Below are 14,687 nucleotides of genomic sequence, written 5' to 3' on the forward strand. Positions count from 1 at the left end.
TGAGACCAGGCGCTGCCGCAACCTGCGTGCGCGCCTGCGCAGTGCGTTTTCGTAAGAGGCGTGTGACCCAGGAGCTTGCACTACGCATGCGTCCTTTCTCCGCTTTGCTGAAGCCCGGAAACGCCGGGACTGTGATTGTGCGCTCTCCAGGTATTGTTACCTTGGTCTCCCAAGACTTAAAGGTAATTAAAGGTAAAAGTCGTCCTCCTTAGCCCTGGAAAATTTAAAAATAACTACCACCTTTTTTCCCCCCTATCAGGTCTTTTCTTTTTGCAAAGCGGAAAAAAAAAACTATCTGCCTCAAGCCTCAGCTGAGCAGCCTTCTAGTCCACGCTTTGCGAGTCCTCGTTCACGCTCGCGACGCTGGGAGTAGGATAAACTGGTTGGTAGACGCGCGTCTGGCAGCCGAAAAGACACATCATTTAAAATTTAGAACCTCTTGCCCGGCAGAAGGTAACTAAGCGTGGCAGGAGCCCGTTTTGGGGTCTTGTTTTGGTTTTGCTTCTGCTTTTAGCATGTGGGTCAGCATCCTCCACCCCTGTCCCCTTAACTCAGGTTACAGCGGTATGAGATCCCAGCTCAAATTCTGCAGAGAACTTAACATTTAATGAATGTTAGCTATTGTTACGATTACGGTCACAACATACATAGTAACCAAAAAAGGAATAGTATTTTATTTCTCTTATGGCAGTATCACTGTTTGGCTCGTGGAATACGAAGCTATGTAAAATTAAGAAATACAAGTCAAAATAATATACAATTTAGTTATATCCACATGTAAGATAATAAGCCTTCTCAACATTGGCGAAAATGTAATCTCATAACCTTCTGACAATTAGGCAGTATTTATGAAGAATATTAAAAATTTTGGCGCACCTCGCTAGCTTAGTGCAGCGTGGGACTCTTGATCTCGGGGTCCTGAGTTCCAGTGCCACCTTGGGTGTAGAGATTATAAATAAACTTTAATGGAAAGAATTAAATATTTTAATTTTCTCATCATTTAGCTCAGCAATCTCACCCTTTGGAATTTATCCTAAAGCTAATGAGAACTTTAAAATAAAAAGATTTCTGTAGGAAGTGTGTTCATTTAACCTAAATGGCCAACAGTGGGACATTGATTATATCATTTCAGCCCCTCTTGTTTAGCCAAATCTTCCAAAGGTGGTGGAAGAGGGGAGGGTATGGCATCTTCCCCTAACATGGTTTGAATTTTCAAAATAAACAGCTTGGCTACAACAAATCAGCGTCTTGGGGTCCCCCCTCTTCCAATGGAAAACAGGTAACAGAATTTTGTGTACATTTTTAGAGGGTTCACAGATTTTCTTGAAGTTTGTCCTTTAGGACCAGAGTAAAAATCCTGGCTGTAAAATAATTAAAGAACTAATGTGGCAAGGAAATGGATTATAAAACCCAATAGATAAAGATGGTCGTATTTTGACCTAGAGCAGTACAACAATGGTGTTTTATCTGCTAGCCATTATTTCTCCTTGTTTTCAAAAGTAGCTTTAGGAAATGACAATTATGAATTAGAGATAGAGAGGCAGGATTCAATCGTATATGAATACTAGGTAACCCCACATTTCTTTTCAGAAAACACTGGACAGATTTATCCTCTTTTTACAGTTTAAAAAAAATTTCCTCTGTCCAAAAAGTATTATCAGTATTTAAATTGAGTTTAACATTTAAAGCAATGGGTTTTAAATTTTATTAATGAAATGGGACACCCATGATTCTGGCTATAGGGGTTCTTCAGAGTTGCTTCAGTGATCTCCAAGGTGAGGAATGGTGGAAAGATGTCCAAGTAGCTTTGCTTTTATGGATTGTCATTGTAAAAAATACAAATGCCCTAACCATATAAGTAATCCTCTAATAGAATACAATGAATTTCATGTAAGAATGAATGAATAAAAATCAAATTACTTAAACATTTAAAGTTTAAGTCTTAAGGGAGCTCCCGTATAGAGCTCATCACTTCCACATCTAGTGTTCCCTGACCTCAAAATAATGTTTTGAAAAATCTAGTTAGAGCCTATAGTTAAAGTTGTATTTTCTCATTGCTTATTACATCTGAAATAGGAAATGAAAGAAGATGAGAAACTGAAAATACCCGAGCAGAGATTCCACATGTGACTCCCTATAATGAAGGGTAGTTGGAAGGCTGGAAGGTAGGCAGGCAGGGAGGGACACGTGCACCCCCCCCACCCCGCCCCAAGAGGAAACCACCTTTAAAAGGATTTTACACCACCCTGGAAGGAGCCCTCCACCCTTTCTCATGTGATTGATAGATGACGAAAACTTAATTGGATGAGAGGTGCAGGGTTAATCAGATTAAAACAGTCCACTAAGAAGCCCATAAAAACTCCTAGACGTGGAAATTCTGGTTGCACCCCTCTTGGGTCTCCACCCTCTTTGGGAGCTTTGTACTATCGATTCGCTATCGCTCAGTAAACCTTGCTTTGCTGCCCACCACTCTGTCTGGTCTACCTCTTCATTCCTTGAAGTGGTGTGACCAAGAACCATGGGTACCCAAAGAAAATAGCCTGCCACACCTAGTTCTCCAGTCTTCTAGAGTCACCCTTTACATTAGTAGGCAAATGAAATAACCTGAAATTTTTGTAAGTAGAAAGAGAAAGGTGTAGGGGTCTTTAGAAAGAGAAGTCATTTTAGGCCCCCACCCATTTTCTGTGATCTTACTGGTCTACTTGCCCTAACACACTTCTTACAGAACTTTCCAGAAGGTGTCAGAATTAACAAATAAGAGCAAAAACCTCGGTAGTTAGTGATTTTAAGGAAAAAAGGAGATGCAAAAACTAACGTCTCTAACAAGCCAGGACATAGCCTAGCCATATCAGAGACAATAAAATAGTGGTAAAAATCCCCAAGACTTACTGTGCTGTTTCAAAAGTAAGCCAGGCCCTGCATTCCTTACCTGAGAAAAGGAGCCCAAGACACCTTCCAGTTTATAACCGCTCTTGGAGTAGGCCCATAACCCCTTGTCCTTGTCCAACAGTTAGCTCTGCTTCATTGTATCAAAGTCTCCACCCTGGGAGGAGCACAAACCTTATTAACATAACATAGGATTGGGTGGCTAGGCCTGTTTTCTAGGAATGCCTGTGCAATGTTACACCCACCTTTCCTTGTGATGACAGAGCTCCCATTTCTGAATATTCCTCCTCACCCTAAATAAAAGAAATTCACTTATTAAAAGAAATTCACTTATCGCCCGCCCTCAGGGAGTCATGGCTTTGGAAGTTATTCACAGTGAGTTCCTTAGCTGCTGAAGTAACAACTCCACCTGGTGTAGTCTCTGCTCACCAAGGAGAGAACTCATGTTAGTTTCATTACACCTCTTCTTCAAGGGAGTGCATTCCCCAGTTTTTTTAAAATATTTCACAGAAGAAGGGTTTACAACTCTGTTGATAATTGACTGTCATTATTTTATGTGCTTTGCCCCTGGCTCAAGTCTTGATCACTTAGTGCTATCTAATCACTGCTTCTGGATGCTTCTTTGTTCTCTCTATATCCCTTTCCCCTGTGTTTAAACATGGTTCTTTCCCATTATACCACAAATTAATGAACAGAAAGCTGTATGTGGAACAGATTACCACAGATTTGTAGAAATTAAAAAGAGATGAATGAACAAAAAAAGGAAACAATTTAAAACAATATGACACTGATTTTTATTAAAGTTCAAAGTTCATCTTATACCGAGTCATGTTGTAGTGATCCCCCTTCTTCTTGAGCCCAATCTTCCATCTCTTCCCCAGGGGCCCCCTCTGACTTTCCATTGAGCTTTTTCTCAAATGCTTTTCTATTAATTCTGATGCCCAGAATCCATTTTTCTCAAGCTGATGCAGATGAAAATGGAGAATTTCTCTTAATACAGACCAGTTGGTGCTACCTTTATCTCAACCTCTCTCTTGTGAGACTAGCCTAGAGACTTCTTTTTTATAACAAAACATCCCTTTAATATTTGTTCACAAACACAGCAGTATCCCTCCAACTCTTTTAGAATGCAGTGACATTGTTATCAAAATTTTAGAATCCTTTCTTCTTTTGTACTTCTATTCAAAATAGAATGACTAGCACTTAAAAGGACTAATATAAATATGGAAATTCTTCCTCTGAGATGCCAATTATCAGTTCAAGCACTGGGTGAAACTGTTTATTCTCTATACTATGCTGTCCCACAAAAATATAATTGAGCAACAGGTTCAAGCCATACATAACTTTGAGTTTTCTAGTAGTCATGTTAGAAAAAATGAAATAGGTAGGATTAATTGTAATAACCCAATATGTCCAAGACATTATTTTAGCATGTGTAATAACGATAATTAATGAGATATTTTACATTCTACTTTTCATATGAAATCAGAAATTTTCCTGATTCAATTTAGGGTAGCCACAATTTAAATTCTTAATAGCCACATGTGGCTAGGACATATTCTTTAGACAACACAGCTCCATACAATAACACAAAACACTGGTAAGAGTTTCTAGGATTTTTTGATGACAAAGACCTAAAAAGCTTTAGTTTTAGAGGGAAAATATTACTTACATTTTATCTTAATAACTATTGAGATTTTTGTGTTAACCCCAGACTTTCTTTTAATTTTCATTGTGCTTGTTCCCTCTTTCCAAACACTGCTTTCTAAAGCCACCCCACACTATGACTCCTAAATTATGACAGTTTGATATAGCTTGGCCTGTTAACCTTATTATTTGTTATATTTTCCAACATGGGACACTTAACAAAGATTTTTGGGAATTTTCATGAACCACAGAAAAGCATAGGATGACCAAGTTAGTTTTAGATTTAAGACAGAGGAGGCAGATAGAAGCTGACATATTTATAAGAGGTGTGTCAAAATATACGTGTTTAACATTCTAATTTCAACTTTTCAAAATTCTTAAATAGCAGTGTGAAATATTGCATGTTCAATTCTGTTGATCTCCAGATTAGTCTTCAAATTTCAAACACTAGTAATTAATAATGATGACCTTAAGAGAGTAACAAATATTAGTATATAGTAGAGGGCATTGGGCATCAGTACAAGACAATGACCATTCAAGTCAGTGTTCTACTTTGAACAGAAATGATCTATGTTTTCTGAAAAGACCTCTTTTATCTCTAAGAAATCAATCTCAAAAATAATTTCTTTCCTTCTGTATTGCTTAAAATCTAGTGAGGTAAACAGGTAAATCAACGAAACAATGAAATATAAGCATATGAATAATAGAAGAATGCTATCTAAGTACCACTAAAAGATTGTTGAAGATTCCCTGGAGGTAGGAGATTTTTAATTTATTTTTTTATTTCTTTAAAGTTTACTGGGATATAATTGGCATACCATTAACTGTACATGTTTAAAATGTACAACCTGAGAAGTTTGAACATACGCGTGTACCTGTGAAACCATAATCAAAATTATATATTCATACCCACAAAAATTTCCTCGTGTCCTTTGTAATTCCATCTTGCTGTTCTTCCATGGATATACTTTCTCTCATTATAGATGAGCTTGCATCTTCTAGAATTTTACATTAATGGAATCAAATATTATATACTCTTCTTTTTCTAGATTTTTTCATTCAATCTACTTATTTTGAGATTCATCCAACTTGTTGCAAGTACCATAGTCCCTCCCTTTCTATGACTAAGTATTCCCTTATAAGGATGTACTGCAGTTTGTTCACTTATTGATGGATACTTGGGTTCCTTTCAGCTTTCTCTGTTACAAGCAAAACTGCTATGAACATTCATGGATAAGTCTTTCCAAGACATGTTGCTTACATTTCTTTGAGTGTATACCTAGGAGTAGAACATCTATGACAGGTTTATATTTAAAATTTTAAGAAACTGCCAAACTGTTTTCCAGAATGGCTGTATCATTTTATATTCCCCCCAGCAGTGCTTAAGAGTTTCCTTTGACCAACAACTTTGTCAATTCTTAGAAAGTTCATTCATGTTAAGTTTAGCCATTTTAATAGTCCAGTAGTGGTTTCTTATGGTTTTAATTTGCTTTTTTTTTTTTTTTAAAATTACTAAGGTTGAAGATGTTTTCAAGTGTTTATTTGCCATCCTTACAGCATCTTTGGTGAAGTGTCTGTTCAAAATTTTGTCCATTTTTTTATCATTATTATTTTATTTTTACTGAATTATAAAAGTTTTTAATTCTGAATATAAGCATGGATTCTGCATCAGACATGTGATGTGCAAAAATCTTCTCCCAGTATGTGGTTTTTCTTTCATTGTCTTAAGTGTGTCTTTGAAAGAGCAGAAGTTCTTAATTTCAATGGCATCAAACTCATTAATATTACTTAGAGCCTAGTGGAGAAGAGAGTTAAGCAAATCAACAGATATAATGTGATAAGTGCTATGATAAGAATTGGCACAGGAGGCATAGAGAAATGGCACTTGGTTCAGACTTAGGAATTAATAAAGACCTTCTAAAGGAGGAGATATTTGAGAGGAAATTAGCTGAGTGAAACTGGAAATGGAGTTACAGGCAAGAAATGTGAACACGAGCCTTGAGCTATAAAATATCTAAGAGTATGGTATATTTAACTGTAAACATTTGTATGACTGTAGCATAATCTACATGTGAGGACAAAATAGAAAATAAAATTAGGCTGAAAACTGAGAAAGAAAATTAGTCGTAAAGATCCTGTGCATTAAGGAGTTATGACTTAATGCTAATCATTAAAGTCATATGTACATTTTAGAAAAATTATTCTGAAATTGTTGCTGAAAATGAATAGGGAGTGGATGGGTGGGATATTGGAGGCTGAAAGACCAGATAAGAAATATAAGAAGGATACAGAGCAAAGGTAATGATGCCTGGTGAACAGAGGATGAATAGGTAGGAATAACTGGGAAATAGAATCAATAGGATTTGGTTCTCACTAAGTATTTCCTGAGAGACTGTGGAAGGAGTTATATATAGAATTTGGAGAAAGGAGTTTTTAATTTTGTAATTTTTTTAAAAGATTTATTTATTTATGAGGGGGAAGGGGAGAGGGAGAGAGAATTTCAAGCAGACTCCCCATTGAGTGCAGAGCCCAAATTGGTGCTCAATCCCGTGACCCCGAGACCACGACCTGAGCCAAAACCGAGAGTCAGACACTCAACCAATGGAGCCACCCAGGTGCCTCAGAGAAAGGAATTTTTAAATTTAAACAAAATCAGTGATGTAGCTGAGGAATAGAGGTACATAATTTGAAATTTCATTATTTGTTTTATATATTTTATTTCCTGATAAACTGGTAGAATGAGATCAATGAGATGGCTGTTAGACCAAGCTGGTCCTTAAATTAGTAATAGCTACTGGTAATCAGGAATAGATGAAGCCCACTATGCTAAAATATATATCCAAATGTTTTCCAAATTGAAGATTATTTGAGATTTAAATAATATATTCTTATAGTATTGGTATCTTAGTATCTCCCATATCCATATTTTGAGGTTATATATTAAATTAAATGATCAGAACAGCAATCCAGGTGAGACAACATATCTAATAAGTTATTTGGAAGACACTGGGACTATTCAAGTTGGAGTTCTGGTAGATAGAGGGAAGGGGAAATGACATTTTTTTTTCTTCAGTGGCTGTAGCTATAGAGGAAGTCAGAGAATGATAGCAAGTTTTATGTGCTCAGTTGGACAACTAATCAAGTCCAAAAGTTGAATGCAGCTGGGAAGTAGCATTTTCAGATTTTTAGGGTTAGATGAGATGATTAGTAATAAAGAAACAAAAGGTTTCAGGGAGAAGCAATCCTTAAAACCGAGTAAGAAAGCCAGGATAATGCAAGTTAAGAATATAGGCAAAATGTCTGGGCAATACATCTGTGGTAGGTACTGAGATTAATGATAACTGAAAGCCTTAAGATAAGTTCTACCTATATATTTCCTACCAAACGTCAGACTTGTTCTCAAAGTACAAGGAAATCCAAGTATGCATAGATAGGAAAGAAGGGAAACATGACTGGAGTGAGAGACTCCGGGAATAAGAAACAAGGCCAGATATGAATCACAGGGGACCAATTAGCTCTTTACGACATAAATGGAAGGAAGAACAATCAGTAAAAATTAAATGGTTAGGGGAGAAAAGAAGGAAGTATTTTCAATTTTTTAGTAAGTAATTATCACCACTGTGGCTCAGTGGAGAACTGGGTCCAGAAAACCTTGAGGAGGTGCTCTGAAAGGGTTATAAAATAATAAAAATACAGAGCCCAATTAGGAGTTAGGAAGTTATAAGAAACTTTTGCTCCACTTCTGAAGCACAAGCCAGAGAGGATTTTAAAAATCATTTAAAACGTAACAAAACACAAAAAAGTTTCTCAGAGACTGAGGACACAAACTTTAATAAATTTTAATCCAAAAGGCAACAACAACTTCCAAAGAGAAAAGAAAATGACAGCTGCTTTCATTTCTTACAGAACAGTTTATGGTGCATAAAGTACCTTTATACTACATGAATGTACCATAAACGGAGGTAAAGGGAGGGCAGCCAAATGTTTAATGATTGTGTGTGGGTTGGAATGATAGCTGACAGTCACTTGGAGCTCCAGTCAGAATAAGTCTGCACCCGCCCTCTAACTGTTCAAAATGTCAGAGTGTTCAAAAGTAGTACGTGAAAGGCAGGGAGTGAGGTAGGATTGCTGGGAGCAGTTGTTTGGGGATTCCAGGCCTTCATGACATATACCGCAGCAGCCCTCTGAAGGCTGGGGATGCGGCAACAGGATGGAGAAATTTATACTCAGGCACAAAGACAGGCAAGACTGAGGAATAAAGAGAACAACCCTTGGACATCCTGGAAGCTGGGATTTTGAGCTAAAAGAGTAGCATATAGTTTAGTGGGTGAGCTATCAGGTACAAAGCAATCTCCAGAGTTTTGCCAGTGCTGAGAACCCAAGAACATTTTAAGGAAATGAATCTAATCAGAGCTTAAACAAAGTCCAGACACAGCAAATCTAAAGATTCAATAGACTCAAACTTCCAAACAAGAAGTCTGATAGAAAAAGCAGCAAGATATTCTTTAGGGCAAATGTAACTTACTCTTCTCTTTTTTACAATATCCAGCATCCAGTAAAAATTATGAGATGTGTAGGCAAAAGAAAATGAGCCTGGGTCAAGAGAGAAAACTGTTAATAGAGGCAAACAAAAAAATGGCCTGTTTGTTGGAATTATCTGAAAGGGGATTTAAAGTCACTATTATAAATATGGTGCAGGGTCTGTAGCGAAAGTGGACAACATGGGACGTGTTTAAAAAAAAAAGGAAATGCAGGAAATTAAGTAAAATATTAGACATAAAAAAATCCACCTGATACTATTTCCAGCAAACTGGATGCAGCAGAGGAAAGAATCTATAAACTTAAGACAGGTTAATAGAAATTATACAAACCAAATATAAAGAGCAAAAAGAAGGGACAGATGGAAGAAAGTGTCTGATATCTGCAGGATAATATCAAATGACTTAGCACACATGTACTTAGAATCCCGGGAGAGGAAAAAAGAAGGGGGCATAAGAAATAATGTGAAGAGAGAAAAACTGAGGAATCTCCAAGCTGACTGAAGAGATCAATCTACATATTCAAGAAGCCTAGTGAATCCTGAAAGCATAAATTGAAAGCAAACCTAGGGAATCATACAAAAAATCTTAATACCAGTCACAGGAAAAAGATACACATTGCATACAGGGGAACAATGATAAAAAAAGAAAATCACTAGTGACTTTTATATCAGAAACAATGGATGCCACAGAAAATGGAATGGCATTTTTAAAGTGACCTAAGAATATTTTTTTTTAAATTATGTCAATTTAAATTCAACATTTAAGAAAAAAGACACTTAAATATTTCAGGAAAAATAAAACTATTTCAGATGAAAAAGCTGAGCAAATTTATCTCCAGAGCATCTCTAGCAGAAATTTTAGAAGTCTTTCAGGCTAATGTGAAATAATACCAGGTGGAAGTCCTGCTATATGCCTAAACATATAGAAGTATTTTTAAATTATCTTTATTATATATGTATTTCATCTATTATATCTATAGCTATATATTGCTTTTAAAGATTATGACTAAAGTAAATACAGTAATGATATATTTTGGGTTTATAACATGTAGAAATAAAATATATGTCAAAAAGGGCACAAAATGTAGCAAGATATGTAAATAGAATTATAGTGTTGCAGTGTTCTTGTATTTTTCTTTATCATTTGAAGGTAAAATTTGAATATATCTAAAGTAAAAAGGTAAGGGAGAATATACTATGAAAACAGTAAGCATGAGAAAGACTATATCACCATATTAATATCAGAAAAATAAGACTTCAAGAAAAAAATAGTATTACCAGAGATACAAAGACAAATTCATGGTGGTAAAAGTCATTGTTTAAGAAGATATAACAAGTCTCAATATGTATGCAGCTGCTGACAGAGACTTAAAGCCACAAAACAATAGTGAACAAATAAATGGAGAAATAGACAAATCTGGAATAGTTAATAGAAGAGTAGACAGAAAATCAAGAAAAGTATAGAAGATTTGAATAACACTGTGTACTAACTTGATCCAGTAAATTTATTAGAATATGCACTCCATCAATTACAAGTACAAATTCCTTTCAGCTGCATAAAGAACATTCAGCAAGATAGACCCAATTATATGCTAGCATAATAAAAGTCTCAATAAATTTCAAAATATCAGAAACATATAATACATGTTCTATGACGACAGATTAGAAATAAGTAATAAAAATATCTGGAAAATGCAAATATTTAGAAATTAAGTAATTCTCTTCTAAATAACCTGTGAATCACAGAAGAAATCACAAGGAAAATGAGAAGTATTTTAAACTCTTTGATAATGAGAATACAATATATCAAAATTTGTAGGATGCATCCAAAACTGGTGTAAAATGAAAATTTAGAACATTAATTGCCTATATTAGGAAAGAAGGAAGAGGCACAGCTTTTACATTAGAAAACAAAAGAGAAAATTAAACCCTACTTAAGAAGAAGAAAGAAATAATACATATAAAATTAGAAATTAATGAAGTAAAAATAAACAGAGAAAACAAAGTCAAAGTCAGTTCTTCGAAGTGATTAATAAATTTGATAAGCCCCTAACAAAGAAAAATGGAGAAAATATAAATTACTAGTATCATTAAAAAATAGTGAATATCATTATGTGTCTTACAAACATTAAAGATACAATTATGAGGTATTATGAATAACTTTATGCCAGTGGTTCTCAGTTGGGGACTGTTTTGCCCAAAAGGGAAATTTGGGAATATCTGAAAAGTAGTTTGGCTGTCACAACCTGGAAGAAGAGGTGCTACTGGAATCTTAGTGGATATAGGCCAAGGATGTTGCTAAACATCCTACAAAATACAGAGTATCCTCCCATAAGAAAAATCTACACAGCCCCAAATACCCATAATGTAGAAGTTGAGAAGTTCTGTGTTATGTTCATTAATTCAGTAACTTATATAATTGAGTGAATTTCTTACCAAATTGACAAAGGAATAGAAAAATCCATGTAGCCTCATATCTTTTAAGGAAATTGAAATTGTTATCAAAACCTCACAAAATGCAAATTTCAGATGGCTTTCCTATTGAATTATATCAAATATTAAGTAAAGAAATAAAACTAATATTAAATAAATTCTTAAAAACAGGAAAGAACAATTCCCAACTCATTTTATGAAGCAGTATAGCCTTGATATCAAAAACCATTAAATACAATACCTAAAAGGAAAATTACAAACCCATACCCCTTCTCATGATCATAAATTCAAAATTTGTTAATATTAGCAGATTCAATACAGAAATACATAAAAGAATAATGCTAGTGGCTACCATTGAAAATCTATGTAATTCACAAAATAATTCTCAAAATAAGAAAAATCATGTGATCATCTAAATGAATGCCGAAAACTAGTGACTAGCTTTTCAGTACTCATTCATTATAAAAATGTCACCAAATTAGGATAGAATCATGTATGATGATAAACTAGTAAATGCCTTTCCACCAAGATCAGGAACAAGGCAAGGATATCTGCTCTCATTAACTTCTATCAGCGTTTCTTTTAACTCCTAGCCAGTGCAATAAAACACGAAAAAGATTGAAATACATGAAGTTCATAAACAAAACTGCAAAGAAACAGGATTTTGTATGCAGAATTAATATGGCTCCAAAAAAAAAAAAGATAACCAGAAGCAATAAATTATTTTAATAAATACTTAGGACACAAGATAAATATACAAAATCAATTGTAATGATATAGGCTTGTAATGACAATTGGCAAATAAAAATCTAAAAATGCCATTTATAACTGCATTAAAAAATTAAATACATAGAATAATAAAACTCATGCAAGATACCTATTCTAAAAACTACAAAATATTTAAGAGAAATTAATGAAGACTGAAATAAATAGATATACTAGTATCACAAATTAGAAGGTTCAATATTAAGATATTATTTTCTCTTCAAATTGGTCTATAGATTAAGTTCAATCCAAATCAAAGTCCTAGAAGTCTTTTTTGATAAAATCAACAGATTGTATAATTTATGTGCAAATGGAGGGAATTAACCAAAATAATCTTGCCAAAGAACAACAGAATTGAATGACTTGTAATTTCAGATTTCAAGCTATAAAGTTAATGTAATTAAGATAATGTATCATTTCCATAAGGATAGACAAATAAGATCAATAGAACATAACAAAGTTCAGAATTAGACTCCCACAAAATCAAACTCAACAAACTCAAACAAAATCAACTCAGTAGTGAAAGAAACAGTCTTTTAATCTGGAACCACTGGATGTTTATATAGAAAAAAATAAACCAGTTTGAAAAGTCTTACTTTATGATTCCAATTACATGATATTCTGGAGGCAAAACTACATGAGGCAGTGGGGAGGTAGGTTTTTCATGAGGTAAAAACATTAGCTATTGCCAGGCTTTTCAGCAGGAGGGAAAGCAGGTTGAAGAGGGAAAGCACAAGGTATTTTTTTTTTTTTTAGGATGGTAAAGCTATTCTGTATAATACTTTAATGGAGGGCACATGACACTATGGATTATCAAAACCCATAGAACTTTACAATACAGAGAATGAGCCTAAAGGTAGGTAAATTAAAAAAAAATAATTTATCAAGTATGAGATCCCAGGATTGATGCAAACAAAATAGTATATTATAAATAGATGAAATGACCTTGCTGAAGGTATTGGGAGGAAAAGATACCTAAATAACTTTGGAAATGAAGTCTTGGAGTCTAAAGGCAAAAGAAAATGTACATAGACACTGTACTGTAGTTTATAAAATTGTTTCAGGCAGAGCTGCAGAACACCAATTCAGATACCACCATACAGATATATGGGAATTGAATAATTAAGTGATGGGATGGTAGACACCCTGGTAGCCAGGGTTTTCAATATTGGATTGGGAAGTTACAGATAAACAAGGGGAAGAGGCTACAATAATCAATGCAATATGGATTACAGCTGGATATGTCAGTATAAACTCATGTTTAGCTTAATACAGATGCAGATAGTTACATACAGAAATGTTTACGGATTCTTTTATATACACAGGTTAGTATACACACATAGATTTCCTTTCCTTATCAGTAGAGAGGGCATGGAAGCAGTAACACCCCAGTAGAAACAAGTACACCTAGTAGCCAGACCTTGATTTCTAATACCATTCCTTAATAAAACGAACTAGGGCTCCTGGGATAAATGGATTATTCTAGAACTGAATCAGAAATTCTACAGGATGAGCCTGGAGAAACTTGTAGTACCGGAAAATAAGGAATTGCTTAAGGAAACAAACAAACCAAAACACGCACACAAGTCAGAACCCCACAATGAGATGGTATATCAAGGGGACACAAGAGCAAATGGAAAGAGTTCCCAATGGCCAAAGCTTGTACACTTCCAGCAACAATATAAATGAGGTGGTGTTAGATGATAATCCAAATTATAAAATATATATCCTTGAGTTCATACAGATATAAATAAATGACTGAATAAATAAATGGAATAGACAAATGACCTATGTAGAAGAATTTGAAAAAATGTTTGTAGATATTCTTCTCTCAAATAACTCCCTCCTGCATAACTGTGGGCTGCATATGATGATTTCCAAAGAGCACAGTAAGGAAAGAGGGGAAAATAGTAACTGCAGTTGAGAAATCTGAGCCACACTACCTGCAATCAAGGTTAACATGAATGGTAAGTCATGCTGATAGTATGTACTCTTGGTATAATAGGATGAGATTGTCACTTTACCTCAAGTCTTTGTCTCAAAAACCTATAAATGCAGTACTGGTAAGGATTCTTCAAAGAAACAAAACCGACAGGATGTATACTCTCTGTCTGTATCTATATTGATATTGAGAAAGAGAGAGAAAGAGTTGGAAACCCCAGGAAGAACCAAAGTTACAGTTCAAGTCTGAAGCCTATCTGCTGGTCAAATTTCCTCTTGCTCTGGGGAGATCAATCTTTTATTGTATTCAGGGCCTTCAACTGATTGAATGAGGCCTATCTACCTTATAGAGGACATTCTGCTGTACTCAAAAACCCACTGATTTGAATGTAAATTTCATTCACAAATGCCCTCACAGAAATATCTAGAATAATGTTTGACTGAACATTGATACTGTGGCCTAGCCAAGCTGGCT

General features: G+C 34.9%; 1 protein-coding gene across 2 annotated transcripts in view; it reads left to right on the top strand.

Annotated features, from left to right (window-relative positions):
• The first annotated feature begins 3 nt into the window (after positions 1-3).
• Positions 4-14,687, top strand: part of THSD7A (thrombospondin type 1 domain containing 7A) — a 773,396-nt gene continuing 758,712 nt past the window's right edge. The window contains exons 1-2 of one of the 2 annotated variants that reach the window (XM_087861023.1): positions 4-182; positions 260-453. The gene's annotated coding sequence lies outside the window, so the exon portion shown is untranslated. The remainder of the gene's footprint in view (positions 183-259; positions 454-14,687) is intronic. The other variant, XM_087861022.1, reaches the window with a different exon arrangement.

The sequence above is a fragment of the Ursus americanus genome, chromosome 3 (assembly GCF_024610735.1).
Source record: "Ursus americanus isolate L20-20 chromosome 3, mUrsAme1.1.p, whole genome shotgun sequence".
Classification (NCBI taxonomy): domain Eukaryota; kingdom Metazoa; phylum Chordata; class Mammalia; order Carnivora; family Ursidae; genus Ursus; species Ursus americanus.